The 26,875-nt window shown below is 42.7% G+C and overlaps 1 protein-coding gene across 4 annotated transcripts in view; it reads left to right on the top strand.

The window, feature by feature from the left end:
• LOC139461807 (serine/threonine-protein kinase BRSK2-like) overlaps window positions 1–26,875 on the top strand; it is a 169,107-nt gene that overhangs the window by 42,406 nt on the left and 99,826 nt on the right. The gene's annotated exons all lie outside the window — the stretch shown is intronic.

Here is a 26,875-nt window from a genome sequence, read left to right as displayed (position 1 = left end):
GTCAAAGTATGTCATTTATGATATATGTATCCATTCTCTGTCAACTAAAGTTCGTTTCAAGGCGTCAATAGCGGTATTCTGACCGTGGTTGCTGTTAATAACGGTGAGATGTGCGATCTTCCGATCGCTTCACACACGATTTCGCCGAAATTAATAAAAACAATATCATAAGAAATTATGAATAAAATTAATAAAGTAAGTTACAAACATAAGTCCAGAAATACAAAGAACACTTTTTATAGACAGACAGTGTAATTACATAATTATTTTGCGTACTTCAGTATGGATTTGTTGACATGGTTTTTCCGGTGTTTCGTGCTCACGGTAATGTCTTTCCATGGGGGAAAAAAATATCCAAACTCATAATTCGTGTATTATGCGCACCCCCTTCTACACAGCTGTGTTTTTTCGAAAAAAAGTGCGCACTATACTCAAGAAAATACGATATGTAGGGAATCTGGATATGGATGTAGGGAATTCTGGATATGGATGTAGGGAATTCTGGATATGTATGTAGGGGATTCTGGATATGGATGTAGGGAATTCTGGATATGGATGTAGGGAATCTGGATATGGATGTAGGGAATTCTGGATGTAGGGAATTCTGGATATGGATGTAGGGAATCTGGATATGTATGTAGGGAATCTGGATATGTATGTAGGGAATCTGGATATGGATGTAGTGAATCTGGATATGTTTGTAGGGAATCTGGATACATGTGAAGACAAACTGGATATGTATGTAGGGAATCTGGATATGTATGTAGGGAATTCTGGAATATGTATGTAGGGATTCTGGATATGTATGTAGGAAATCTGGATATGTAAGTTGGGAATTCTGGGATATGTTTCGAGGGAATCTGGTTGAGGGTGCCATTTGACGTGGGCGGAACTAGTGACACAGGGAGTGTGATGGAATACCAGTTGTCGGGAACAGAGATGCAAATGGATGGTGATTTTACATGTTTTGGTGCTGGGGTTGGTGAATGAAAAGACAAATTAGACCTGATTGTAGACTTTGAGAAGAGCTTGATTTTTTTATTGTGGACATTAAGAACTGTGGCTTTAGGTATTTGAGAAAAGCTTCAGGTGTGATTGAGAACAGTGGCAGCGGTTATTGATGGAGAGCATTGTGTCTTCTGTGTTGACATTGAGAACATTGGCACGAAGTACTGAAGAAATGCAATATGACCTTATTGTGGATATACCAAGTTGATGAAGAAAACAAAACTGAACAACAAAACATTTCGACATTTCTTGCTCAGTTTTTTGCACAAATCGGTCGTATCGCTGCCATTGTTATTCTAACAATCAATTAAAAATGGTTGCTTTTCTTAAGAGTAAATATCAACCCGTTCCCAACAGAGATTTCACTCAAAGTCACAAAACGAGTCCAGATCTGTTTCAAATTTCTGCTAATTAAATCTGCATAATTCCTTTTTGTTTTTGCTGATTTTATATTCAAGGAAAGAATATTCAAGAATATAACACCCTCTTTATGTCAGCCTGAAAATGGGGGCAGTAGGGTAGCCAAATGGAAAAAGCATTTGCTTATCACACCGAAGATACGGGTTCGATTCCCCAGATGGGTACAATGTATAAAGCCCCATATTGCTAAAAGCACTGTAAATCATACTCCCTCACTCAGCCTGAAAATGGCATTTGGTGAATGGGGAGGGAATATTAGTATTTATTACCTCATCCCACGTATGTTTCCATGGTAGCCCGGACGTATCCATCATCTCTGGTACAAGGGGACCGATGTCTGTCAAATGGATTCTTTCATGTCTCTCCTGAAGGAGGCAACTCCGGCTAACGCTGTGTAGGTCATGTTCTAGGTTAATCCAAGCCATTTATATTGTATCTTGTTCCACATGTTTTCTTGGACAGTGCATACAGGCAGGGGCAACAGGAAGGAAATATACACAGTTATCAGTGTTGTTAATTTCCTTACACGGGCGGTCGGGTAGCCTAGTGGTTAAAGCGTTCGCTCGTCACGCTGAAGACCCGGGTTCGATTCCCGACATGGGTACAATGTGTGAAGCCCATTTCTGGTGTCCCGCGCCGTGATATTGCTGGAATATTGCTAAAAGTGGCGTAAAACCATACTCACTCACTCACGTATTTCCTTACAAAAAATGTTGAAATACTGTATTTACCATCCAGGGTTAGAAACTAACAGTGTTAGTCCACTAGTCCTTATAATGATAACATATAGCAAAACCCTTAGAAATGGCCAATATCTACTAATCCTTATGATTCCTTAACTATTGGGCAGTTTGGCAAGGACTACAGAACAAGTGCCAGTTTCTAACACTGCGGCATCCCCTGCAAGTGTTGCTTACAGGCGGCAGTCTAGCACCCAGAACAGCAGGTGCCCCCCAGTGGTGGGTTCCGTCACCGACAGGGTTTGCATTGATTGTGATGATCAGGCCATGTATCCAGGATCTCTATGGAATTGAAACTAACTCGACCCAATCGCTCCCTCACATGGAAGAAGGAAGAGAAATCAATGCCTACCTCCTTTTCCTTTGATTAAGTTGGGGTTAGCCAAGACACTGGCAAGTTCAGTGAAATATTTACATGTGTTAAAAGCTTCAGCAAGCAATTGTATCAATATTTTAAAGATGATGATTTTTGTGGAGCTTTAACATTGCACTGCTACGTCCATCCAGGATTTGATGATGTGACCGTTGTCTCTGGGTGAAGTAATGCATATTGGATGTGGGTTAGTTTGGGAGTGAGCACATGTGCATTAGCCGAATAAACTGTGGCCACACTTTTTAAATTTTATGTTTCTTGGATTTGTTCCAGCTTTTCCACACAACTTTGGTTGAAATAAACGTGAAAATAAATGGCAATTTTAAAAAAAAAAAATTGTTTTTTTTTAATGTTTTTCTTTATATTTATTTATTTATTTATTTATTTATTTATTTATTTATTTATTTATTTATTTATTTATTTATTTATTCATGTATTTATTTATTCTGTCATGGAGTTAAAACTGCAGCTGGCTTCATGAATCACTAACAGTGATGTACATATGGAATTAATATATAACATTATTCATTGAGGGTCTGTATTACTAGCAAGTGACATTAAAAAATAAATATTTTTATGTTTAATTTATTTCTTTTCCAGCTGCTTTTCGGTAGGGGCGGTGGGCCCGTGAAACGAACAATAAACAATGTGTGGCCTTAGTGGTGTAACACTGCTTTGCAGTGTTGAGTGTAGCAGGAATGTAGTGTCCTGGTGTCCCGCTGCTATTCTGTTTTAAACAAGGGACCCACAAATCTCAGGGTAAGGTTACCTTACCTTTCATCCATACATTTTGAACACTGATTGCTGTATGGAATGTATGGAACAAATGAAACAATTTAATTGTAACAGAAATTATACAACTCCAGTGTTTGTAATTAACAGGGGTCGTCGGGTCCTTGAAACTCGGGACTTTTCACGTTGGGGTTATGAAAAGGACCTGGTGATGTTTGCATAATTTCAATCTCGACAAAAATTATATATGTCAAATGTGAGTCTGTCTTTTTTTATTCATGCTTGTATTATTTTTTTAGCCACATCGGCCATTTTTGTGAAAGGGAAAAATATTGGACACTCATTAACAATTTCTGGTTCCCCTGCCATGATATTGCTGGAATATTGCTAAAAGCAGAGAAAACATCACACTCACTACTACTTGCCCAGTGAGATCTGCCCAGAAAATATCCTGAGAGAAGCAATTTGTTATTTAGGACAGTTTGCTTCTCCTTTTCTTTATCCAGCTCGGGGATAAATGAGTTGTTTTCCTTGCACTGGAACTTGAACGAAGGTTGAAGCTCCAGGTATGTTATCAAGTTTGCTTCCAGTATGGTTACAGAAACGCTTGTACAGACTTTGATTGACGGATGTTGATACATCAAGGAATCCATCGCCTTGCTTCTCCTTCCAATTCAAACTCAGCAACACCCTTATTTTGAAACTTTATTCTCATAGAAGCAGTTTTCAGGTGAACGTCCTCCAGGTGTACGTCTGCTGTACCGCCTAATGTTAAGCCCTGTGTAACAACTGACATATGCTAACATAAGCTAACCTAAATCCTGAATTATAATCAGCTTGGATGGATTTTTTAAGCAGACAGGAAATATAGATAAAGTGATAGCTGTGATGAGTGATGCTGCTTTTATGCTTATTATGTGGGTTTTGGTTAGGTCCGACCATTTGATATTCTGCTAGGGGGGCCAGGGATTTTGTATCGAGGCTGGATTTTTTTCATTTGTTCAGCTAGATCTGGAAAACAAGCTTATTAATTAAAATCTGAGCCTAGGATTACTTTTTATCTGTAGCATAATTATTTTTTTCAAGCATTTTCTGGAATAATTTTTTTTGTAATGACTTCCCCGAGCCCCTCCAGAATATCAAATGGTTGGTCTCTTACAGAGTTTGTGCATGATCATGAAATCACATCTGTAATGTTCCAGCACAGGTGATACAGCCCTGCTTGGGTTGAGTCTGTATGCATTATTCTCCATGCCAAACTTTATGACCAGGAGGCCGAGTTTATTATCAGCCGGCAGGCCATTGATTATGCTGTACTTGATATGAGCTGCCAGGGTTTGAAATAGTCCATGTTCCACTTCGCGAGATCTCCTGCGATTCTTACTTTGCTGATCTTGTGACATAAGACATGCTGTTTGTGCAAATTGGCCTCCATGTTGTGACACAAGGCATGCTGTCTTAACAAAATGGCCTCCCGTGTTGTGACACAAGGCATGCTGTCTTTACAAAATGGCCTCCCGTGTTGTGACACAAGGCATGCTGTCTTTACAATATGGCCTCCCATGTTGTGACACAAGGCATGCTGTCTTTACAAAATGGCCTCCCGTGTTGTGACACAAGGCATGCTGTCTTTACAATATGGCCTCCAGCTTGTGACAAGACATGGTGTCTTTACAAAATGGCCTCCCATGTTGTAACACAAGGCATGATGTCTTTACAAAATGGCCTCCAGCTTGTGACACAAGGCATGCTGTCTTTACAATATGGCCTCCATTCAGAAGCAGATGCCATAAGACATGGGTTGAGACTTAGCAATCAGGACATGAGACCTCAGAACAGTAGTTCATATGCAGGCAGTAAATAGACATGTTAATCTAACAGATTTGAATAGAAAGAAAATATCCGACTGCGATATCCGAAGCCTGTCTCTGCCATGTTGGCATGCCAAGCTTTCGGCGAGAGTGTGAAGCCTCCGCTTCAGCCATGCTCAATAGGGCCAATAGGAAGCAACATGTTTGATTTGTTAGTGATTTGATCAGTGGTATTTGCACCAGGCCAGATCTGAGGTCAATCGCCCCGCCTTTGATGTTGTTGGAAGAGGGCACTACATTATTGAAGATGCCAAGGCCGCCGTCCCTGGAGAGTCCCATTTACCACACTGTGTGCGTGGCTGCAGCTGGGCGGAGTGCTCCAACACTACCAGGGACTGACCCACAGAGTTACTGTATGGGCTGCAGCTGGGTGGAGTGCTCCAACACTACCAGTGACTGACCCACAGAGTTAGTATATGGGCTGCAGCTGGGCGGAGTGCTCCAACACTACCAGGGACTGACCCACAGCGTTAGTGTATTGGCTGCAGCTGGGCGCAGTGCTCCAACACTACCAGTGACTGACCCACAGAGTTACTGTATGGGCTGCAGCTGGGCGGAGTGCTCCAACACTTCCAGGGACTGACCCACAGAGTTACTGTACGGGCTGCAGCTGGGTGGAGTGCTTCAACACTATCAGGGACTGACCCACAGATGGGCTGCTGCTTCAGTGTGTTGGCGGTAGGAGACTATAGGATTTACAGAGGCTGTCCAAGCATGTGTAGTTATTGCACCTTTCTGTGTATGGCTGAAGCCAGGTTGTCCTGAAGCTTCGCTGCCAGTAGCTGTATGTAGGCAGTATAGGCTAGGCCAGGGCTCACAGTGTCGCCCTAGTGAAGGTTTCTGCCTTATATAGACTTAGTCCTGGCTTTATCAAGGCAATGTCAGGTTAACTCAGACTGTGTCCTTAGCTATCACAAATTAGCTGGACCAGGGCTACACCAACTAGTGCAAGCTTCTGGCTTATAAAGACTGTGTCCTTAGCTATCACATATTGGCTGGACCAGGGCTACACCAACTAGTGCAAGCTTCTGGCTTATAAAGACTGTGTCCTTAGCTATCACATATTGGCTGGACCAGGGCTACACCAACTAGTGCAAGCTTCTGGCTTATAAAGACTGTGTCCGAAGGCTAACATCAACTGCACCTTGACTAGGCCTATCTGGAGTATGTGCCCTGTATGAGTCTTGGCTGTCAATCACAGCTGTACCTATGCCACACTAGACTGTAACCAGGTCTTAGTTAGGGATTCCTGGTCAGGATTGGCCTCCAGCAAGTCTCCTTGTCATATGAGGAAGTTTAATGGGTCTGTTGTCAGGTGTTAGGGCTGGGACCGGTTGCTCGGGTCGGGTGGGCACTGAATAGGACCCGGGTACCCATAGGACTACCCGGACCCATGGTTTGTCATGTGATTATATTGTTTAATGGCAAAAGTCTAGAACTCTATGGTTTAACTATAAGTGACAAATGTTCGCATTTCTTTCCGACTATGCACACATTCCTTCTGACTTTATATGTTTGCATAAACATAAAACTTCAGTCATCTTCATTGTATGCATGACAAGATAATTTTATACCTGTATCTAAATACATTTTGACAGTACGGTCAAACGTTTCCCAATCGGACATCTCTTGAGACCTACAGCAGGTACAGCAGGGTAAGGTCGGGTAATAGGGGTTGTGTACGCGGGTAGTAAATTTGGACTCATTCCTGCCCTATCAGGCGTGTCATACACAATCACATCACAATAACAATCACCAAAGTGCCAAATGTGAAAGACCTGGTGTGCGTTGCAAAGCGCCAAACGCTTGCAAGCGATGTACAACGATTCACCTGACAACGGTGCGCTAACTTTCAGCCGCTTGCAAGCGCAACAATCGCCGGCTGAGGTTACTTCGTTCTTAAACCAAAATGGTAACTGAGTTTTGACAGCGGAACAAGAAATTCTTGTCTGGATCAACTGGGACATTGGCAAAGGCAGCAGACATCACAGCATCCTCAGTCTGCTCCACATCTACAAAGTAGTCATAAATGCATCGGCTAGTCATCGAGCCTCTTCTGTTGCGTTCCTCATTAGGGCAAGGCAACCAAGCGGTACTTTCGACGCCATTTTGGAAGAATGCGCAACTACCGCTTTAAGCTGTTGCAGACCCCCGGGTGAGCGATTAATTTGCTTACTTTAAGCGATTTGTGGCTTGCAACGCGCCCCTGCATCACTGCAAGCTTTCTTCCCACATCAAGCTGACACGCCATGATGTAACTGGAATACTGTTCAAAGCAATGTAAACAAAGTTGATCACTCAGATGTTGTCTTGGAGACCCTGAACACCCTTGATGACTGACAAGTCCTGTATTCTTTCATTCTCTAAAAATTGTTCATGCTTTGCACAAATGTTTTATCTCCAGATGACTTGATGTAAAGATGACCCCTGATATGGAGATGTAGTTTGAATGTGTGCACACAGTAGAGCTGTGGATACTGGTTGGAAATTCACTTGGGAGCTATATATTGTCCTTTTCTTTGTTGAACTGAATCTTTTAATTTTTTATCCTGTGAGGTGCTCAGTTTGTGGCTGAAGCTGACTAAAACAGGGACTGTGTGGTCAGTCTGTGTGACTTGCCTGATTGAAAGTTGTACACAGATGGGCGGTCGGGTAGCCGAGTGGTTTAAGCATTCGCTCGTCACGCCGAAGACCCGGGATCGATTCCCGACATGGGTACAACGTGTGAAGCCCATTTCTGGTGTCCCCCGCCATGATATTGCTGGAATATTGCTAAAAGCGGCGTAAAACCATACTCACTCACTCGCTTGTACACAGATGGGCGAAGTGGTTAAAGCATTGATTCATTACACCATAGGCCTACGTTCTCTTCCCACAGGGGCGGAAATATTTGTAGGCCTTTCTGCTGATTCAGCGTTATGATTTGGCAGTCGGTATTGGATAAGTACTTAATACAAAGAGAGTTGGGCATGCTGGTTTAATACTTGACAGTATACAGTTATGTTTCAATGAAGACCTGCATTAAGAACTGGGTTCTATGTGAGCCTTGATCCTATGCTTCGTTACTGTGAGGGAGCGAGTCGTGGCTTAATCACAGGATACTGACATAGGAAGCAGATTTATGCAAGTTTCATGCAGAGATTTTAGAGAGTTTTAATGATTCTGAAATGTTAGTTTTGAATCAACTAAATGGAAATCATGTTTGAAGATGAATATATATGGAAAGATTTTTTTTTTTCCCCAAATGTTTTGAAAGCTTTTTAAGAATAATCAGCATTTAAGATACCCATGGATATGTGTGTTTCATTCCCCATATTTTGGGCGTAAGGTTTTAACCTGACTTTAGAATGATGCTATTTAGGGGTTCTTTATTGCTGTGTTCTTCAAAAAACGCGATATGCTTTGGCACTTGGGATGCTTCCAGACTGATGTTTGGGATGGATTCATGTGACTAAACGGGAACTTTCATGCTTGAAATATCTCTTGCTGCTGAGGTGAAGGGAGAGGTTGCAAACATTGGCAGGCAGTCATATCACAGTCATATCAAAGTCATATCAGCACAAAGCTGTATCATCATGGTCTGGGGTGTCAGAGAGTACCGTATTCGACGTAATAAGCGCCCCGCTCTAATAAGCGCCCACGGCGATATTTGCTAATATATTGGAAAGTGAACAATCCCAATTAGCACCCCTTCCGATTGATCAATGTACACAAGACTTATTTATTCATGTATAATACGCACTCGTGTGTTATATGCACCCTTGGGCAATTAAATTCTGGAAAAATATATCTGTCGTATATAAACAGTGCAGGCCGTCAGCATAAACCACGAAATTTATCTTTCAACTTATCTTTTCCACCAAAATAATATTCTAATAAGAGCCCCCTATTTCTAATTTTGAGAGCACCCTTGGCGCTTATTACGTTGAATACAGTATTAGCCATGTTTGTAGATGGCAGTGTTCACGTTTCTACTGTGTGACTAAGGGAAGGGGTTGTGTCAAATGTTTCTGTTTGTAAGAGGCGACTAGCGGTATCGGGGGGTCAGGCTTGATGACTTGGTTGATGCATGTCATCGTATCCCAATTGCGTTGATCAATGCTCATGATGATGTCAATCACTGGATTGTCTGGTCCAGACTCAATTATTTACAGACCACAGTCATATAGATGGAATATTGCTGAGTGTGGTGTCAAACAAACAAACAAACAAATAAATGTTTCTATGGTGTCAGACAGATTCTGGCAGTATCAGAGTAGGTGCCCATGTTTCACTGTGTGATGAAGGGATGGGGTTGTCTCAAATGTTGCATGGCTACAGCCGCTCATCAGCTGGTAATATGATACTTTACACTTCCATTCAGAAACCCGATGTTCGGAAATGATTCCAGCTGTCTTGACGCCTCCACTTAGACAATGCTTTGTAAATTATTTGGTTTTCAGATCTAGTGACTGGAGCCAAAGGTTTTAATTAGAAAAAAAAATATGAAAGGCAAATTTGTTAATAATTGATGAAATGCATTCTCTAGTTTAGGCATTTGCTTTGTGTGTTTGTTTGGTTTTTAACGCTGCCTTCAGCAATATACAGAATCCCCTCATTTGAAACGTCTCTTGTCAGTTCCAATGTGGAGTCTCTGGTTTAGAAGAGGTGCCAAGCAGCTTGTAAGAGGTTACTGAATAGATTGGCTCCGCTCAATGACTTGGTTGATTGCATGACATTTTATTGGTGCTTATAACATTAATCACTTGTTTGTCTGGTCCAGACTTGATTATTTATAGCCTACTGGATATTGCCGAGTGCTAGTGTTGGAAATTGGTTATAAAGTCACGATTGATGATTAGATCATCCAAACCAATCGATCATCAAAATTAATCAGTTAATGTAATTCTGTTTTTTTTAAGAAATGGGTTCAGTGGAACTAAATGAGACATAAGTCCTCACTTCAGCACTATATTTTGCAATAAAAGACACAGGTATAGCTACATTCTCACCTTTTTCTATAAGTTATAAGTACTAAGTAGCAAATAAACTCTCTTGAGAGATTTTAATAGTTAGTTGAGAACTTGATAGAGCGGTCAGAATGGTTTGTGGTCGCTTCTTTGGTCATTTGGATCTTCTGAACGATCCATCTTCATTTTTTTCACTTCTTCAATTCAATTGCTGAATGCAGTGTTAAACAACAAACAACAAAACAAATGACTAATTTTGAGAAATCCTTCTCTTACAGATATAATAATAATAATTTTGCTGCAGATTTTGTTTTTTCCCTTTATGACGTGTGGTTTGTGGTGTGGATCTGAATTTTTTTTTAAAAATTGTGTCTTCTTTCAGAAAAAGTTGTCTGAGTCTTGAAGCAGTAAGGAATAAGATAAAAATATGCCGTCTCTCATGATACACTTTTCATTTTGCCATAAATGTTTCACCACAAAATCGACCTGATTAATTATTTTATGACAAATGAAATATTAAATATAGAGCTTCTCAAATTTGTATTTCATCATATAATATGATCAAATCAAAACTGCAAAAATTTAGTTTTAAAAAGTGTTGATTTCAATAGCTCTCTTTTGATCCGTTTCACAACACAAACTTGCTCAAACTATTTTTAACTCAATCTGTTTTCACGATTTCAACTTGAGACCATGGTCCCTTATTTGGCATCCTTTTTTCAAATGTGTTCCAACATGAGCTGAAGTAAACTACCCCTGTAACTTTTGACATGGCCCCAGGAATACCATCTGGTTAAAACCTGTGCTAAATATAGCCATCTTACTTATGACACTCCCCCATAAGTATGCATCTGTACATCAGACAGATGTGGGTCTCCTTGGGAAGGGCTGCAGTGCAGGGTTACAGCAGCTGATGGAATCACCATGCACCGACTTCATGATCCACAGCCGCCAGGTTTACCTGTGTTTACCTTCCTGGAGGGGGTTGGTTGGTTGGTTGGTTTGTTGTTTAACGCCACACTCAGCAATATTCCAGCTATATGACGGCGGTCTGTAAATAATCGAGTCTGGACCAGACAATCCAGTGATTAATATCATGAGCATCGATCCACGCAATTGGGATCAATGACGTGCATCAACCAAGTCATCAAGCCTGACCACCCGATCCCATTAGTCGCCTTTTACGACAAGCATAGTCGCCTTTTACGACAAGCATAGTCGCCTTTTACGACAAGCATAGTCGCCTTTTACGACAAGCATAGTCGCCTTTTACGACAAGCATAGTCGCCTTTTACGGCAAGCATAGTCGCCTTTTACGACAAGCATAGTCGCCTTTTACGACAAGCATAGTCGCCTTTTACGACAAGCATAGTCGCCTTTTACGGCAAGCATAGTCGCCTTTTACGGCAAGCATAGTCGCCTTTTACGACAAGCATAGTCGCCTTTTACGACAAGCATAGTCGCCTTTTACGGCAAGCATTGGTTACCCTGGAGCAGAACAAAGGCAGTAAGGCACCCGTGCCGTGTGTACCAGGAATGACATGAACTTGATAAACTGTTCAACAGTTCAGTCAGTTTTACACGAGTTGGATAAACGAGGAGGCTTCATTAGCTTTTGGGGGGAAGTGGAACTGGAAGTGGGAAATATAGCTATCTTTTTTTATTAAACAATGAAAAGTTACTTTGTGGTGATAATGATTCATGCTTCACATGATTTCCACAAATGTTGCTGATGTCACATCATTGCACATGTTCAGCAGGCGTTAGTTAGAGTTCTTCATTGTACAATAAGACATTGCAAGGAGATTAAACCATGAGGGACTCTGTCGTTTATTTCTTATATGAGATGTCAATATTATGTTCAGCCCCTTTATGGATGTGGATAAAATGTACAAGCTTTAAAAATATTTACCCAAATTTTAATAATGATGACTCCCTGAATAGAGTCCGACCTCAGAAATGTCGGAAAAGTCCATGTTACAGACAGGCGGGTTAAGTTTGGTATTTCCCGCATATCCTCACAATCCTCACGTCAATTACCTGTACCTTTTCTCCCAATGGCAATTGTCATATCTCTTCCACTTTTGGTTGCAGTCGTTCGCCCACTGGGTTTATCTGCGTAGCCCAGCTACACCTGTGGGGAACAACTCACAGGACACTTCCCTCTCGTCCAATATATGTCATCAAGTTGTGAGTGCATATTTGAATCTCCTGAAATGAGGTCATGATAGAACTTTTTTTTATAGTGAAGTAAACCATGCCTCGTTCTTCATTGTTCTGTGGCAGTCGGGTAGCCAAGTGGTTAAAGCGTTAGCTTGTCACGCCGAAGACCCGGGTTCGATTCCCGACATTTTCACAATGTATGAAGCCCATTTCTGGTGTCCCCCGCCGTGATATTTCTGGCATATTGCTAATAGCGGCGTAAAACCATAACCACTCACTCATTCATTGTTCTTTGCGATTTATCGCGTAGCTGTCTTATATTATATTATAGATGGGGTTTTCATTGATAGATTGAAGGAGATTGACACTTTGTACTTTTCTTACCATAGTTATATTTATCGTGCAAGCTACAATTTTGGTACATTTAGTTAGCCTTTGTACTCAATAACACCCACAGATTTGAAAATGCATGACAAAAGGTTCAGTCTTGAAATCAAAACAAATTTCCAACAGTACTTGCCAGTAGCCACCATCATTGTCAACCTGGCATTGTATCTGGGTTGATGGTTTCTTAATGCAGGTTGTGACATAGAAACTTGCGTTTATTTATGGAATGATCGACCGAGTAGAATTACAGCAAGTTAGTAGCCTCTGTTATACACCAGATACACCCAAGCTCTTCTTATATTATCATAAGTGCCTTTGGCTCGTAGGTGGGCCAGTGATACGACCTGTTATTGCCTAGTGTTGGAGAATGGTGCCGAACGATGGTGTAGTATTTTTAAGATTCAAAATAGAAATGGCAGAGAGAATCTGATTATGTGTAGTTTACTAAAGGCCAATTAATTATTTTTTTCACAAACTATTTTGGGCAATATGCAGGACATGCCAATATCTTACTGGAGAAAAAATGTTAACAAAAGCTAAAACATTGTCAGGGTTGATTTAAAAGTTTCGTTCCTTAAAGAATTTCTGAAATAAAAGTACTAAAAGAAAATTATATGTGTTCAGACAAATAAAAATTACTTAATAATTTTTTAACTGAGACACAACTTAGATCATAGTCATGACAAACGATCCAAATTTATCAGCCCTTATTTATTAATTTTTTTGACAGATTTTATTTGACAGTTTCAGTAAAATAATGAGCAAATTATGCTCTTGGAAATAGGGGCATGGAATTGAAGGCTTAACCTTTTCTTGCAATTTGAACGAAATTATAGAACATCTGTCCCTTGTAATTCAATGTAATCTTTCATGCATGTTCAAGTTAATTAAGTTATCAAAACACTTTTAAGTCTATTTTAGTTTCAAAATTAAGATATTAATCATTTTTCTTCTCAAGCCCAGTCATCAAGCCTTTATCAGCCTCACGCCATCATAGCAACTACTTTGTTGAAGATGCTCGTTCATCTTTTATGTTTTCACGCTTCCGCGCGGAAGAATAACCCTTGCTAAAGATGTTCAAGAGATTCCCAATGTGTGATAACTGAACTGTGAGAGTTGGCTGTGGAGCATAATCCTGTAGAATAGGTCTGCATTTTGTCTTGTGTTGGCTTCTGGGAAATGCAGGGAGCGACAGACGGCTTATCTAGCCCCCTGTATCCTGTGATGTGGGATGGTATTATGTCATGGCTGAATCTCTTTACCTGATTGCACCCAGGGCCAGATGGCTGGCTCTTTCAGCTGGCCATCTTCTCATCTTGGAGCTGAATCGCAAGTTAGACATGGAGCCAGAGTGAAGAGTTTGTCAAAACTTTTGTTCACAATTATGCAATGTGGAAAAATCATCAGAACCATTCCGGAAGAAGAATGGAGCCATTGTTAGAGTATTTCAAAACTTTTGTTAACAGTTATGTACTGTATTCGACGTAATAAGCGCCCTGCTCTAATAAGCGCCCACGGCGATATTTGCTAATATATTGGCTCGTGAACAATCCCAATTAGCACCCCTTCCAATTGTTCAATGTACACAAGACTTGTTCATTCATGTATATAATACGCACTCGTGTGTTATATGCACCCTTAATTATGGGGAATTAAATTCCGGAAAAATATATCTGTCGTACATAAACATTTCAGGCAGTCAGCATAAACCACAAAATTTATCTTTCAGCCCTGTTGTTTTTTTCACCAAAATAATATTCTAATAAGAGCCCCCCTATTTCAAATTTTGAGAGCGCCCTGGACGCTTTTTACGTCAAACATGGTAATTTTGAGAGATCAGAACCATTCCGGAAAAAGACTCAAGTACTGAAGGCTATGATCTACTTCCAGAATGAAAAAGAATTGAGGGATTGCTCTGACATAAACCACCATTTTGGTTGACATATGTTTTCTGTATAGTTTTTGCACAATGACCAATAGTTGAGTCAGTTTTACTTGTTAAAATGCACATTCCAATTGGCCAATGAATTCCTGGAATAGGTCTTCAGCAACCCATGCTTGCCGTAAAAAGCGACTATGCTTGTTCTAAAAGGCAACTAACCGGATCGGGTGGTCAGACTAGCTGACTTGGTTGATGCATGTCATCGATCCCAATTGCGTGGATCTATGCTCATGATATTAATCAACGGATTGTCTGGTCCAGACTCGATTATTTACAGACAGCCATCATATAGCTGGAATATTGCTGAGTATGGCGTTTAAAAACCAACCAATCCTGGCTCAGAATCAACTTCAACAACAATTGTGTGACATCATCATAATGCTCAATCATACTGAGGTAACTAAGGGTGACGCAATACAGAAACACTTCGATGCATCACAGTATATGACCTTTGACATGACACACGATAACATACGAGCCTGTAGGTATCAAGCACTTTCTCAACATAAGAATAACCCTATATAAAAATAAACTTGATTGAAATGTTATAAATCAGGCTTTTGGGATCATGATTTGTTAAGAAATGATTGTGAATGTAAATTTGAGATTACGAAGTACACATGCCCCTTTGACAGAGAATCTCAGAGGAGGAGTGTAAGTTAGTTCATGCATCAGAGAGTGTTTACTCTGGAATATAGTTTCTTTACCCAGTCGAGGCATCGGCCTGGCATGTGTGCAGTCAGCCAGTGGTAAGCTGCCATGTTATTCTGAAGCATGTGCTCCCATTCATGGCGTGCTCATCAAAGATTTGCAGGGGCCAACTATTTCACATCCTAGGAGGGGAGTGTGTGTGTCTGTGTCTGTGTGAGGGTGGTGTGTGTGGGGGTGGGGTGTGTGTCTGTCTGTCTGTATGTGTGTCTGTCTCTGTGTGTGGTATCTGTCTGTGTGTGTGTGTGTGTGTGTGTCTGTGTCTGTTTGTGTGTGTGTGTATGTGTTTGTGTGTGTGGTGTGTGTCTGTGTCTATTTGTCTGTGTCTGTGTCTGTCTGTCTGTGTGTGTGCTGGAATTGTTGTGTTTTAAATGGTTATAAAAGATTCCGGAGACACTTATTCTGCCTCAGGTTTCACAAAATAAATTGTTTAAGGTAGACATGTGAAATGTTTTTAAGAATAATTGTTTGATTTCTCCTTCAGAGAAACAAAAGTTATATATGGTTTGAAGCACTGACCATAGAAATATGTCTTCATTAAAGTCCCCTCCCTCCCTCCCAGAATACTAAATTGTAGGTCCAGTACAACAGAGAGAGCAGTATCAGGGATGGAAATTAGCATTAGCCTGCTGTACTAAGCCAGGACCAGATTTGTTAATGGTTGTTGGTTTGGTTTGTTGTTTAACGCTGCACTCAGCAATATTCCAGCTATATTACCACGGTCTGTAAATAATCGAGTCTGGACCAGACAATCCAGGGATTGATATCATGAGCATCGATCCATGCAATTGGGATCGATGACGTGCATCAACCAAGTCATTGAGCCTGACAACTCGATCCCGTTAGTCACCTTTTACGACAAGGATAGTCGCCTTTTACGGCAAGCAGGGGCTGCTGAAGACCTATTCTACCCCGGATGTTCATGGGTATGTATGTAAAGGTATTATAAGTGCTTATAGATTTCCAACATTTTGTGGGGTATTGCTTTATGTCATCACCTTTCAGGGTTGTAGATGTTCTTGGTTAAATCTTTATCACTGCAGTGTGTGTGTGTGTGTTTCCTGTTTCGATTCATTTCTGGTTATTGGGTTTTATATTTACAGGGTCGAAAATATTTCACGGATCTACGGAATTCTACGGAATTTTGTTACGTCAAGGTTTTTTATGATACATGCCATTGCAATATATGAATAACTGATACAGTTCCAAGACCCCAGCTAACTGTCAGCAAAAAACATTCTCAAAAAAAACATTCTCATCCCTGGATGTAGTGACTGATGATACAAAATATAAGTATACAATAGTGGATTTATATAGCTCCTGATATCCAACTATTAGCTGTTCCTTGACACATGGAAAGATTTACAGTTGAAAAGCAATGGACGACAGGATAACAGCTGAACACCTATGACATTACATATGACGGACTAAGGAACAACACACTGTGGAAAACTCGGACATGTAGACCAACATCTAGTCTCTGAAATGAACATATTTTTCAGAAAAAACCCAGACTTGCCAAACATTATAGACTTGCATGGGCTGGTTTTGATATATTTGTTTCAGGGTCTGTATGACTGACTGACTATTTGACATGATTTCACCTTGGTGATATGGTAAAAGATCCAAATTTCAGCTTTGTCTGACCTCTGTTTGGTTTTGATTTTATATTTTGCAGATATATATTTTTAAATAAGATGACTTTATTTCTTGACTAAATCTAGTAAATGTTAGCCTAGATCCTTCAATGCTGGTTGCTGTGCTAATAGATCCAAACACCATGCACACTGGTTGCCACATAAAAACATGCTTACTGGTTGAAGCCTTGGTTGATGGCTGAATTATTGATCGTTCCATATTCCGGGACAACATTAGTGAGATGGATTGTAGCTGATTGAGGTGTCGGCCCCATCATATGGGTCCTGGTCACTGCTGAATGGATCTGTGCCAGATCAGTAGTCCGGGTTCCTCTTGGTTTGCGTCAGTGATGAAAGTTTGAGATGAAGATCGTCATGGAAACTGTATTTTTACAAGAATAAGTGCAAGATTGATTTGATTGATTGATTGTTGTTGTTTAACGCTGCACACAGCAATATTCAACCTGTGTGACAGCAGTCTGTAAATAATCAAGTCTGGACCAAACAATCCAGAGATTGACCTCATGAACATTGATCTACACAATTGGATACGATCAGACATGCATCAACCAAGTCAGCGAGCCTGACCACCTGATCATATTAGTCACCTCGTACGACAAGCATATTAATCGAGTCTGGACCAGACAATCCAGTGATTGACATGAGCATCGTTCCACGCAATTGGGATCGATGACATGCATCAGTGAGTCAGTGAGCCTGACCACCCGATCCTGTTACTTGTCTCTTACGACAAGTATTGTTGCCTTTTACGGCAAGCATGGGTTGCTGAAGACCTTTTCTACCCAAGATTTTCACGGATCTATAAGTTTGAGAGTCTGCAGAAGTTTCACTTTGAGTTTAAGCAGCGCAACAGTCAAGACTGCTCTCTGTTGATTGCAGCGATAAAAACTAATAGTTTTTAGTCCACTATTCCTTGTGATGATAGCGTATAGCAAAAACCCTTAAAAATGGCAAATTTCTACTGGTCCGTATGATACCTTAACTATCAGGCAGTTTGGCAAGGAATGCAGGACTAGTCGCAATTTCTAACGTTGGAGTGAGTGATTCAAACAGTCTTTCAGTTATATCACGGCTTGTCAGATTGATGTGGGAGGAAAGCCTGGGGTGATGCAGGTCTTAGATGTTTACCACTTTGGTGAAACCCACGGGTGCGGTGGTGACAACCCAGACTCGAACACCGCCCTTCCCCTGCCGTTGTGGAAACTCTCCATCTCTTTTTCTCCTCGTCTTTTCATAATGGTGTTATGGTTGTCCCACTGATGCTGGTGGAACAACACACCTTAGTGACGTTTAGCCTTGATATTCTCACACATTGCCCGAGCAGATAAGCATTATCAATATCAGGGGTGAAACACAACATCGGTGCACAGGTGCATCGTGAATTTTCATGCGATAATACAATACACGAAACTTCTATTTCCTCACAATCCAAGACGATACACATGCTCAAATACTTACTATTTATTTAATGACCCCCAATCCCACTCAGAACTTTTGTCAGTCAAATATCGCAAAATGTATCGTAATTAGCTTTTCAAGTTCACTACTAACCTCCTCTGAAATATTTATAGTCAAAATGTTTTGATGTTTATATGCGTATCGCGATAGGTATCGTATCGTGGCCGCTAATTGATATTGGCCATTAATGGTCGGACCTTTGGGAGGTAGTCAGTCCACCAGTAGGATTCCTCTGGAATCCCAGAAAACCGAAGCCATCACCTTGCCGGCTGATGGAACAAACTTAGCCTTCTTCATCGGAGGAGCGGTTATAAAGTTGAAATTAGCCCTCCTTGATTGGAGATACAGTCAAGTCTCGTTAATCCGACACTCGTTAATCCGACACTCGGCTTTATCCGACACAAATGATGGGAACCGATTGATTCAGTGCTATTTAGTCCCGTTATTGTTATTGGTGTACTATACAGCTTTCTTAGCTAGACTTAGGGGCACAGGTGGCCCAATCGTCTGAGGCGCCATGATTCTTGGGCAAGCCAGAAACCTATGATTGTGGTTCGAATCCCGATTTTCCCCGATTATGTTTCTAGGTTTGTCAGCACCATCCCTGTGCTCGTGGGTTTCACCAAAGTGGTAAAGGTCTGAGACCTGCATCACTTTGGGCTTTCCTCCCACATTAAGCTGACATGCCGTGATATAACTGAAATACTGTTAAAAGCGGTGTTTAACCCAACTCACTCACTCATTCTTAGTTAGACTTGGAACTTTTCAGCCACCTCTCGTATCTCAGCCATGAATCATGTTCTTGATGTATGCGTATACATCTGTCTTATGTTTTGATGGATTCAGTTAGAATGATTTCTCATTTATGATTAGATATGGTCTTTATCCAATAAAATGCAATCATTTAAGGAAAGATAATACTATCATTGCGTAAACATCCTAAACCTCGACTCGGATCTTGATGTCAGGAATTGGCTCTTGTACGCTCAGTGCAGATTTCCTTCAAAATAAAGACAGAGGTATTCTGGAAGAATGATTGTTGTTCCAGCTAAGTATATAGCTGAAATATCAGAGAATCCCATTCAGAGGGTGTAAGGTGTTCCTCAAGCATGTTTACGTAGTGTAGTTTAGCTGGAATTTCATTGAATGATGATTGTTTGTGTTGCCGTCCTGCGGCGTCATACACACCTGCAGCTGATCACATTCCTCGGTGAGGCCTACCCCCGCCACCTCTGTCCTTTCACCAGGCCCATCCCCGCCACCTCCGTCTATTCACCAGGCCCACCCCCGCCACCTCCGTCCTTTCACCTGGCCCATCCCTGCGACCTCCGTCCTTTCACCAGGCCCACCCCCGCCACATCCGTCCTTTCATCAGGCCCACCCCCGCCACCTCCGTCCTTTCACCAGGCCCACCCCCACCACCTCCGTCCTTTCACCAGGCCCACCCCCGCCACCTCCGTCCTTTCATCAGGCCCATCCCCGCCACCTCCGTCCTTTCACCAGGCCCATCCCCGCCACCTCCGTCCTTTCACCAGGCCCATCCCCGCCACCTCCGTCCTTTCACCAGGCCCATCCCTGCCACCTCCGTCCTTTCACCTGGCCCATCCCTGCCACCTCCGTCCTTTCACCAGGCCCACCCCCGCCACCTCCGTCCTTTCACCAGGCCCACCCCCGCCACCTCCGTCCATTCACCTGGCCCATCCCTGCCACCTCCGTCCTTTCACCTGGCCCACCCCCGCCACATCCGTCCTTTCATCAGACCCACCCCCGCCACCTCCATCCTTTCACCAGGCCCATCCCCGCCACCTCCGTCCTTTCACCTGGCCCATCCCTGCCACCTCCGTCCTTTCACCAGGCCCAGCCCCGCCACATCCGTCCTTTCACCAGGCCCACCCCTGCCACATCCGTCCTTTCATCAGGCCCATCCCCGCCACCTCTGTCTTTTCATCAGGCCCACCCCCGCCACCTCCGTCCTTTCACCAGGCCCACCCCCGCCACATCCGTCCTTTCACCTGGCCCATCCCCGCCACCTCCGTCCTTTCACCTGGCCCATCCCTGCCACCTCCGTCCTTTCACCAGGCCCACCCCCGCCACATCCGTCCTTTCATCAGGCCCATCCCCACAACCTCCGCCCTTTCATCAGGCCCATCCCCGCCACATCCGTCCTTTCATCAGGCCCAACCCCGCCACATCCGTCCTTTCACCAGGTCCACCCCCGCCACCTCCGTCCTTTCACCAGGCCCATCCCCGCCACCTCTGTCTCCAGAACCACCTCTACACCTCCCTCCTTCACCTCTGTCCTTCCCCTGAACCACTCTGCCATTTCCCTCCTTCCCCAGAACACCCCCACCCACCCCCACACCTCTGTCTTTCCCCCTGAACCCCCACCCCCCTCCAATTCCCTCCTTCCCCAGAACCCCCCCCTAACACACACACACCTGGGTCCTTCCCCTGAACCACCCCTCCATTTCCCTCCTTCTCCAGAACCCCCTCCCACACCTCTGTCCTTCCCCTGAACCCCCTTCCACACCTCTGTCCTTCCCCAGAACCCCGTCCCACACCTCTGTCCTTTCCCTGAACCCTCCTTCCCCAGAACCCCGTCCCACACCTCTGTCCTTTCCCTGAACCCTCCTTCCCCAGAACCCCGTCCCACACCTCTGTCCTTTCCCTGAACCCTCCTTCCCCAGAACCCCGTCCCACACCTCTGTCCTTTCCCTGAACCCTCCTTCCCCAGAACCCCGTCCCACACCTCTGTCCTTTCCCTGAACCCTCCTTCCCCAGAACCCCCTCCCACACCTCTGTCCTTTCCCTGAACCCCCACACCCCTTCCATTTCCCCCCTTCCCCTGAACCCCCCTCCCACACCTCTGTCCTTCCCCTGAACCACCCCGCCATTTCCATCCTTCCCCAGAAAACCCCCTCCCACACCTCCCTCCTTCCCCTGAACCCCCTCCCACACCTCTGTCCTTCCCCTGAACCACCCCACCATTTCCCTCCCGCAGCTCCATCCTTCCTCAGGAAACCACTATATATCCTGCCAACTCCATGTTCCTCCAGACCTGCCCCTCACCACAGTCCACTATACTCTCCCGCCATCACCTTCCACCATCACCTTCCACAGGAAGAATTATCTCTGTTTCCTCCAAAAAGGACATCAGGAAGATTGTTTAATGCTGTTATTTTAATTATATATTCAAACAGGTGCATTATCTAATGAACAATGTTGTTAATTACTTCAAGAAATAGCACAAAGCAGATCCATAGCAGAAACCGCACGTGTCCATCTGTCCGATCTCTTAGCTACCTCTTACCTGAGTATGTCCGTGAAGGTTCACAATATGCCTAATGCAAACTGTTGATGCCGTGCATGGCGACAGGTCTGCATGGGAATTAAATTACACTTGTCTGTCTTGGAATTTGGGTTAGATTCTAATGCCTTTCGCGTGAGCCATCTCAATCATGCTCACGAAACTATTGATTTCTTAGCTGATTGAGTCCAGCTTGTCTCCCTGTTCAACCTGGATCTTGCTGAACCGAGCGGTAAGGGAAGGTTGACGTCACCTTTGCATTGATGTCACCAGAGCGGGGATTATATTTTCATGCGTGATCAAGGGCCTGTTATTGTCGCAATGACAATGTTGAAACATGGAGACACTGTTTCCGTGGTAACACTTCTTTTTTATTAATGGCTAATCTGCAAAGAAATTTGTTTCCCGTTGTCATTTGATTAATGGCGTTGTTGCTGTGAGATAAAGAAGATGATGGATGCTGTTAAGTTGATGGTGATGCATGGGGGGTGTTTGTGCGTGGAGAAGAAATGATTTGTTGTAATCAGATTTGAACAGATTTGTTGGTTTAAGAGGCTTTCAAAATAGGTATGGTCTAAATAAATAGGGGGTACATTCTTGTCAGATATCAGTTATCTCTTTGGTCGACCTGACTTTGGTGACCTGACAGGCTGATATGTTCATGGCTAGTGCAGGGCTGTGACGGGTTGGTCTAGATGGACTTGAGGACATTTTCAAGAACTCGGGTACCCGAGGAAGGGAGATAACTATTGATATAATTGTTGATAATGACATAGAGATCGTGTCCAATAGCGGAAGGTCCAGGGTTCGATCCCTGACTGCGTTATACCAAAAGATGTTAAATGATGATACTTGTTGTTACCCTGTCTGGGGCTCGGCATTAAGGGGCTAAAACAAGGACACTGGTTGGCTCGGAGTCAGTATACTGTGTCTGAGTGGGGTATTCATGTTAAACTGCGGCATGGTATCTCAGTGTGCTAGCACTATAAATCAGCATCAGTCCAGACAAGTACAAGCAGCCACACACGCACACGCACACGCACACGCACACACACACAGACACACACACACAAGTGCAATAATCTTGAACATGACGGTAAACCCAATTTCACCTCACCTCACCTCAACTATGAACACTACGAAGACACACTTAACCACTTGCCTACTGGCACACGTAGTAATCCTTTGGCACACTCACACACTGAGACTAATGCACTGCCGACACATCCACTAGTCCTCTCAACTTACTGAATGTGTTCCTGTGGTCCAACCGTGGACCAGCTGTAAGAAAATGGAGAAGAATAATCACTCCAAGCATCTCCAATAAATCTTTAATATTCAGAATTATGGCATGATTTCTTGGACGCAAAAATCTATTGATGGCTGAAAAGTAAATAAATGGCATCAAGGGAAGCATTTCAGCATTTCAGCATGATGATATTGCTTCCATGCTCAGTTCTGCCGAAGCCCTACTATTGGCAAGGGTTACATAAAGATGATATAGTGAAACACAAGACCATATGACAAGACTGTGTCATAAATAGAATGTGTCTCAAAGCCCTGTCAGGATTGCCTTTCTGTTCTATTGTGTAAAGTAATAAGATTCTGTGACTTTTATTACCATATAAATCAAGAAAAGCCACTGGTTCCATCTTGTCGGAGTACACAACTGAGAGAATGGTCTTGATGTCAGAGATGGCAATATGGCAAGGAAATTCATGGCCATGACTGTTTTTGCAGAGAACATTTTGAAAAGAACTCATTTCTAATGAGTATCTATAGATAGAAGAGAGAAAATGTCTCTAAGGTTGTATTTTCTACATGTTTGACGGATATCTAAAGCGATTGTAATGTTCAAATAATAACACTTTGTGGCAATATTAGAGAAGCTTCTATTTGTTTTTGAGATTGATGGTTTAAGAAGTTATTTAAAAAGTCGTAAGAAAGCAACGCAATTTATCAGACACCTACAGAACTCCTGGAGGTTGGGGATCTGTTCTGATGATGCCAGGATAATTAAGCTTAGTTTACACTGAAGATAGGTGTTTGCTTTTGGGAATGCTTCATTGTTTTTCTGCACTGATGGCATGGTATTTACTATTTATAGTGTGTACCATTCACAGGGGAACGTAGCCATAGTTACCTGTAGCCTTGGCCCGATGACCTTAAGTCCAAAAGAGGACACATGGTTCATTAGAATCAAGCTCACTTTCTAGATTTGTCACCAACTGGGGATAAAGACATAAAGTCTCTCCCTACCCAGACAGTTTTGAGAAATTTAGCCTAAAGGTGAATCAGTTTGTTTGTTTGTTTGTTTAGCGCCACACTCAGCAATATTCCAGCTACATGATGGTTGTTTGTAAATAATTGAGTCTGGACCACACAATCCAGTGATTGACATTAACATCGATCCATGCAGTTGGGATACGATGACATGCATCAACCAAGTCCGTGAGCTTGACCACCCGATCCAGTTAGTTGCCTCTTACGACAAGACAAGATGAAGACCTATTCTACCCCAGATTTTCACAGATGTAATCAGTTGGTAGTTTGTAGTCAGAATGTGCACTGTCCAGCAATTAGGATCAGTAGCCAGGGGTTAAAAGCACTTGCTGGTTTCACCTCAGATCTACGTTTAATGTCATATTTTTACTGGCATTTTGATATGACATTAGTGTCATTAAGTCCCTGAACTAGGATAATTGTTGTCTTTCAGAATTGAGACCACTACTACCGAGGACTGAGGTATGGAGAGTTAGACGTATAAAAAACCCAGATCTTCTCTTTAGAGCCCAGCTCGCTACATAGGAATTAGTTGTGAAATCTACCCCTGCCATTGATTGTAATCAGTGCAAATCTGGGATTCAAACCCGTGACCATAAGATCCTTGCATGCCCAAGGGACATAACTCTGCAAGGGGATCAGGGCACCTTAGATAACTGGGCTAATCTCGCCCCCACACATATGTTGAACTATGTAAATGAGATGGCATTCAAAGAATAGCAACAATAGTCATTAGAAACAAATCTTGGCAATGCCCTTTCTAAGATGAACACATCTGCCCGAGGGAGCTGTTTTGAAAACTGGAATGACTTATGTAATATGAAATGTAGAAGTGCATCAGATCATAGAAAGGTGGGGAAATAGCAGCATTGCAGTACACATCCGAAATAGAAGCTCGATTTGTCCCTGGAGGTGTGTTGTTGTTTTGCTGTATATTGTTCTGGGTGTGAAATGTTGGCAAGTGCAGGGACCCAGGCGCCATGTTGGAACGTTTAGACAGAGGTGGGAGACAAACAGCAGGGTGTGGGGGCGGGGCTGGTTGAGTCTGAGGTTAACGCCATTGATGTTCAAGTAGATGTGGGGATGTTGATGGGTGCTGGACAGGTTTGTGGCTGTTTGTACTAGTCCGGACTGATGCCAATTTTATGGTGCTAGTCCACTGAGATATCATGCCTAAGTTTAACATGAATACCCTACTCAGACACAGTATACTGACTCCATCCGACCAGTCCTTGTTTAGCCCCTTAATGCCAAGCGTCAGGCAGGGTAACAACAAGTACCATCTTTTGACGTCTTTTGGTATGACGTGGACGGGGATTGAACCCTGGACCTTCCGCTCTACGGACAGATGCTCTACCACATGACCACTGAGAGGGTCCTGATTCTTAAGCATAAAAGTTAACGATGATCCAGTAGGGGTGAAAGAGGTATCAGGTGAGGTGAAATGGGGTTAAATGACTCCCGAGCCCACCCTTCTGTGTCTTATCCCCTTAATGCCGAGCACCAGACAGGGTAACAACAAGTACTATCTTTTGACGTCTTTTGGTATGATGCAGCTGGTGATCGAACCCCGGACCTTCCAATCTCCTCGTAGTCACTCTCTCCACAAGACCACGGAGGTGTCAGAGCTGTTAGAGGTATAAGGACATGAAACAGTAATTCAGCTTTTAGTGGTACAGGGAGGGCATTGTGTGATTTGTGTCTTATGAGCAATTAGGTTGCTAGAGGAAATGATTTGAGGAATTGCAGTCTTGAGCCATCCATGATCTACTACAAAGCTTGGCAACAGGATAAGTAGTGAACTGCTACGATTGTCAGAAGTCTATGTTGAAGTAAAGCAGTTACGATCACCTACATTGCATTGTGGATAAAATGTCATGTGAACACATATCATATCTGATGTAAGCAGACAGACAGACAAGTGGAGCAAGTTGACAATTGCTTCTGCTATATAATAAAGTTTAATTGTAAACCACACGCCTCCTCCTACACAGTGGTATCTATGGTGAACACTGCTTTGTGCAGGTACAGAGCAGAAAATGGAATGTCCCACAGCTAGAGTCCATGATTGTCTCATTGTACAAGCAGGTTTATCATTCCTCCATGTCGGAATAAGATCTAATTGGTCCATGTGATCTTGACAAAATGCTTATGTATCCCACCTTGGAGGGAAATAAATTTCTCATTGGGTGAATAAATCCCTTATACCCCGCCATGAGCAATACAGTCTGCACGTGGATTTCTTTGAGGCATAATAAATCCTTTAAACCCTGCTTCCAAGCAAAAGACATGCTTTTTTCGATTCGATGAAAGTCCCATGACAGAGCACAAGCTAACCTCTGCTCAACCGAACAGCTGTTTTCTATCAATTTTGAATTTGTTTCAATTCTTTTACAATGTCATATTAAAACAGGTTGGTAAGATAGTAGTGTCTGATGCAGATGTTCCCTACTCTGGGTTTAGTCACAGGCAGCAAGGGAGGGAACAGGCAGGGGTGCTCAAGGCTAGTCTGTCTCCTAGATCCTAGGAGAATAAATTAACTCAAATCCAGATTGCCTCAGCTCTGAAAGTAAGCATTGGTCTGGGCTCCATTTTAATTTGATATTATAATTTGTAGATATATGTTGTTGTTTTTTGTTTTTTGTGGATAAGATGAATTTTTTTCGGGGACTGAATGTTAGTCAAGTTTCACTGTTGTAGCCTGCGACTTTTGCCATGTAGTCCGAAGCCCTGAGTCTAGTAAATGTCTGTTCAGTCTAGTAACCTCAGCTAGTGATATGAATACACTAAGATGTATGAAACATTATGCCAAGTTCGGGCTGTATACTGAAAAGTTTTGGGACAGACTGCTGTTGGTTCACACTTCAATCTAAATG

Source organism: Haliotis cracherodii, unplaced genomic scaffold, assembly GCF_022045235.1.
Source record: "Haliotis cracherodii isolate W230 unplaced genomic scaffold, xgHalCrac1.p SCAF_15, whole genome shotgun sequence".
NCBI classification, from domain to species: domain Eukaryota; kingdom Metazoa; phylum Mollusca; class Gastropoda; order Lepetellida; family Haliotidae; genus Haliotis; species Haliotis cracherodii.
This window is presented reverse-complemented; position numbering and strand designations above follow the sequence as displayed.